A 5,632-nucleotide genomic window follows, 5' to 3' on the forward strand; every position below is an offset into this window, starting at 1 on the left:
ATTTCTAAAGCTGCATAATATACGAAATTATACAAAGTCTTCACAATTTATATGGTGTGGAAGTTAAGATGGGCACCTTAACCTGGCATTTCCACACTTTTTAAAGCATGAGTGAAAATGGAAAGCCTCAACTCTCATTTTACACTGGAGGGCTTTGGATGAACGAATAAATTATATTAGTGAAAATAAAGGCCTACTTTTAAAGATCTATCATTTTCTGATTGGATGTTTATGTCACAAGGACAGTACTCATTATGTGAAATGGGTAAAAGATTTTGGAAGAAATGTCCCAATGTATTTCTTTGGTTGAGAATTGCTTCAAGATTATGGCACATTGACATTTTTGATTGATTGATATAAGTGCCGTCAAGTCGATGTTGACTCTTAGTGACCGCTTAGACAGATTCTCTCCAGGATGATCTGTCTTCAACTTGTCCTTTAAGGTCTCTCAGTGGTGCATTCATTGCTGTTGTAATCAAGTCATAATTGACATTTTACTCCTAGGATATTGTTCTTTAATTTACATACGTGTGTGTGTGTGTGTGTGTGTGTGTGTGTGTGTGTGTGTGTAATTGTTGACCTAGAAAAAATGCAGAAAAGAAAAGGGTCTGTACAGAAACCTTTTCAAACACACATAGATATATTAAAAATGAAATTGTTGACCTAGAAAAAATGCAGAAAAGAAAAGGGTCTAGGCAGGAAGATTTTTTAATTTAGAAAAACTACAATTAAAGGGAGCCATAACAGAAGCTTATAAAGTTATGCATTATGTGGAGAAAGTGAACATGGGGCTGATCTGACCATTGCAAAAGGCATACTTTTGTCAAGCTTTATAGCGTGGAGTCACTCTCTCCCACACTCAGACTGGCGTGAGCTCTCAGCTGAGATGATGCCATCACATGCACAGTAACAGGAAAGCTCATGAGTAACTCTCATCACAAAAGTGAGCCCACTAGTCAGTTGGTGGCTGTGCAGCAAGAAACCACCAATGCTTGCTCCAGTAAGCACCCAGTGTCAGCAGTTTCTCATGCCACACCAGTTGGGTGGGATGGGCTCTCTCTCACATGTCAGAGAGTCCAGCAGCCAGTCAGCAACTGTGCAGAGGGAAACCTCCAATGCTGGATGCATGCTGGATGCCCGCATGTGCATGTGAGAGAGTCTGCCAACCAGCTGGCCAGTGGCCATGAGGCAATAGAACATGTTGCTACTAAAACCTTTCCTGGTGGGTTACTGTGCATGGGATTACACCATCTTTGTAGAATTAGTCAGGCCTATTAATGGCCATGAGACTGGTGGCTCTGGGCCACCTCCAGCCTCAGAGGCACAGTGCCTCTAAATACAAGTTGCAGGGGAGCAACAGCAAGAGAGAGGGCATGCCCTCACGCCTGTGGGCTCCCCAGAGGCATCTGGTGGGCCACTGTGTGAAACAGGATGCTGAACTAGATAGGCCTTGGGCCAGATTCAGCAAGGCTGTTCTTATGTAAACTACAGTACTAGATATTACAGTTGCTGTTTTTTTGAGGCATGTGTGAGCAAGGCTGCTGTGATATAAGTGACAATAGTGCCCCAGGAGAACCAATAATCTCCAGGGCAGTTATTAAAAATTAAAAATTATGCACCATTTTTAGCAGAAAAAAGTCAGCTACTAGGTGATTTATACTATACAGTATGATTGTGTTAGGATTAATGAAAACATTTAAAAATCAATTAAAATATCATTTTTTTTGTTTTATATTTTTCATTTGAAATACCAAGTAAATACATACAAAAGTTCATTCTAGAATTCTCATTTTTCTTTATATTGAATGTTGGGTTGGGGGAGGCACCAAAGTCATACTTTGCCTAGGGCCAGCCCTGAGTGGAAAGAGAAATTTGTTTTTCTCCCTTCCTCATAACAATGATAGTGACTGACCCTTGATTTGAAAAGAAAAGACAAAAAGAAAGTACTTCACACAACATATGATTATCTTTTGGAATTTGCTGTCACAAAATGTGGTGATGGCTGATAGTTTTAATGGGTGATAAGACGAATTCATACTATGCCAATAGCCATTCATCATAATTTGTATATGGAACCTCAAGCTTAACAGGCAGTGTCTAAATATACGAGTTGCTAGAATAGTATAGGAAGGGATGTTGCTTTCATGTTTTGCTTGTGGACTTCCTGGAAACATCTGGCTTCCAGGAAGAATCCAGATGCTAGATTCTAGGAAAAGCATATTGGAGTAGATGATCTAGCATGGGGTGTGTGTGTGTGTGTGTGTGTGTGTAGTGGATTATTTCATAAGCAGTGAGAGGATTCTGTAGCCAGCACTACATCCTATGGTCCTTTGTCTTCATGAACCTCATGGATTGGATGGGTAGATAGTGCATATATGTGTGTGTTTCTATGTTGATTCCCCCATATTTGAATAATTAGAATGCACAATTACTGAGGATGGAGTTACATGTTTTCATAATCTAAGGATCCTAGCCCTTAAATTAAATGAAGGAATAGTGATGCCTAATGGGATGAGATAGAATAGGCCACAGGTCTGCTTTGCCTCACAGAATGTGTATTTTTATTGTCACATTTGACTTCTGGCCACTTGCTGAGATAAGTCCTTATTTGCCTGATCTCCTTAGGTTCCGAGTAATTAACTCACAGCCATGCAGGCTTGGATGGTATTGAAGCACTAGGGCAATCTAAAGGCAATCTAAAGAGTTGCTCCCCCTAAATAATTAGTGGTTCCCAGCAGAGAAAGTTGGGCTGGATAATTAAATATGGTCATGTGGGCAGACAGCTAAGAACAGGAATTCTGCTTCCAGCTTCTTGGTGTCATTTCTGTTTCTTTCTCTATTTTTACATTTCTTCCCATTGTATTCATAAATGCAGCTGATATGAAAAATCTTGGTTGCAAACTCCAGGCCAATATTTCCTCTTTTCACAAGCTCGATAACTTGCTTTTAATTTTGACACCTCTTTTTCTTTTCAGATTTCATCCATTGTGAAGATCTGCTATTTGATATTATTAACTATCACTAATATTTGTGTCCCCCCCCCTTTCTGTAGATAGTGAAGTCGTTCACACAAGTGAAAACTGTATCCTACCTAGGTTTGGGAGCTGTGTGTGCTCCCAGTTTTCAGTTGTGTGGGTGCAAACAACTAGGTAGGAGGAAGGAGAAATGATTGTGTGGAAGCAACATAGGAGTAAAGGCTACTCAGGTTTTCCTCCTACCTTACTTCCACACAATCACTTCTCCTTCCTCTTACCTAGTCATTTGCACCCACAAAATGAAAAATTGGAAGCACACACAGCTCCCAAACCTGGGTAGAACACAGTTTTTGCTTGTGTGAATGACCTCTCTATCGTCAATTTGGCTTGTTCTCTTATTTTGTCTCATTTGGATTATACTACTCTTTTTGCTGTTTTCTCCTATCTTCATTGGACTTATTATTATTAATTTACACAGTCAGACAGGTGTTATTGACTGGTTTGTTTTATCCAGACATCGAGTCCTTCCCAAGGACCTGGGATGGCTGAATTTTATTGTCAATGTTGTTGCTGTTGTTATAGATATCATCGCAGAATATAGGCTGTTCCCAGTAAACTTGCTTTTTGTAATTGTCTGATGGTGATTTCTGTGGCCCCTATGGTGTTGAGGTGCTCTTCAAGTTGTTTTGGTCTTTTTCTGCCACAGCCTTTCAATTTCAATTTGTAGATCTTTGTATTTTGTGATTTTTTTTCTATTTCTTTTTCTTCTATTCTGCTATCCCCTGGTATTGCTATGTCGATTATTTTAACTTGTTTTTCTTTTTTCTCAATTACAGTTATATCTGGTGTATTGTGTGGCAGATGTTTGTCTGTTTGTAGTCGGAAGTCCCATAATATTTTTGAATCTTCATTTTTGACAACGTTTTCAATTTTATGGTCCCACCAATCTTTGGCTACAGCTAGCTTGTATTTTTTGCAGATGTCCCAGTGTATCATCCCTGCTACCATGTCATGCCTTTCTTTGTAGTCAGTCTGTGCGATCTTTTTACAACAGCTGATTAGGTGGTCCACGGTTTTATCTGCTTCTTTACAAAGGCGGCACTTGCTGTTTGTTGTTGATTTTACTAATTTTGCTCTTATTGCATTTGTTCTTAGTGCCTGTTCTTGTGCAGCCAATATTAGACCCTCTGTATCTTTCTTCAAGTTGACATCCTTAAGGCATTGCCAGGTCTTGGTGATGTCTGATTTTCCACTTATATTGTGCAAATATTGAACATGCAGTGGGTTATTTTTCCATTTTTCTGTTCGGTTCTTGACTTGTTCTTTCTTGTAGGCCTGCTTTGTTTCATTGGTGTTGAATAGTTTCTCGTTCTTGACCATTATAAGTGCATCTTCTTCACTGTCCTTGATATATTCTTCAAGGCCTCTTTTCTCCTCCTCTACTGTTTGATGGACTTGCAGCATTCCTCTTCCACCTGAGCTGCGAGGGAGGTATAGCCTATCTACATCACTGCGGGGGTGCAGAGCATTAATGATGGTCATTATTTTCCGAGCTCTTGTGTTGTTATTGTTGCTGCACGGTACATTAGTTGGTTTGTTTCTTGCAAATTATTGGTTGTTATTTCTGCAAGAGCAGCATTGACATCTTTTAATGCCTGAGCAAGTTGTTTTTTTGGCAACTGTTTTTAGAGCTGGAAGTCGAACCCTGGTGGTTGTTTGGTTCATGTGCTCAGTTATTTTTTGCTTTAGTTCTTGTTGCTTTTCTGTTAGATGGCATTCAGGTTTTTGAGGTGAAGGCAAAGGGGAGGTTGCCTGGTTTTGATTTTGAAATAGTTCAGCAACAGTGGCATCCTCTATCCAACACCTCCTCCACCTGCGCCTGAACAACTTCTTCAGCTGGTGGTAATTCTTCTTCCATATCTTGAGCCTGTGTTGCTCTTTGCAGTTCTTCCAGCTCAACTTCTGTGAATACTTTATTTCTTATTATGAATCTTCTCTGGTCTGCTAGCCTTTGTTCTGTTATTTCTGTATCTAGATGCTTCTCTTTCCAAATTTGGTACATTCTTTCTAAATAACCTCTTCTAGTTGGACTAGACTTGTAATAGCAGATCATTATTTCCTTGTTGGCATTTTTCATATATTTTTTTCCGGTTAAGCGATGTTTCTTCTAGTAACCCTGCAGTCTCCAGCCCTGGTTGCTCAACTGAAGATCCTGAGTCCTGTTGCCCACTTGCCACCAGATGTCCAGGGACTCCAGCACCTGGTGCGGTCCTTGTTGACCTGGGTGATGACCAATCCGGTATATATTTATTAAAATTTATTTATTTATTTATTTATTTATTTATTTTTAATATACTGCCTAGTATAAAAATCTCTAGGTGGTTTACAGAATTAAAATATGCAGTATAACACATTTAAAATTCATAAAAAGATAAAAATTATAGATAAAAACACGTTAAAAACACATTCAAATTTAAAATACAATCTCAGTTGAAGGCCTGGGAAAACAGGTGCATCTTCAAGGTCCTCCTATAAGCAAAAAGAGAAGAAGATGCTCTTATTTCAGCAGGGAGCGCATTCTTGTTTCTGTCTTGCATTCTGTCACTTGCCTTATGTTTTCTGCATGCAAATATAATAGTGGTTCTCCACCTTTGATT

The sequence above is a fragment of the Hemicordylus capensis genome, chromosome 4 (assembly GCF_027244095.1).
Source record: "Hemicordylus capensis ecotype Gifberg chromosome 4, rHemCap1.1.pri, whole genome shotgun sequence".
Lineage (NCBI taxonomy): Eukaryota > Metazoa > Chordata > Lepidosauria > Squamata > Cordylidae > Hemicordylus > Hemicordylus capensis.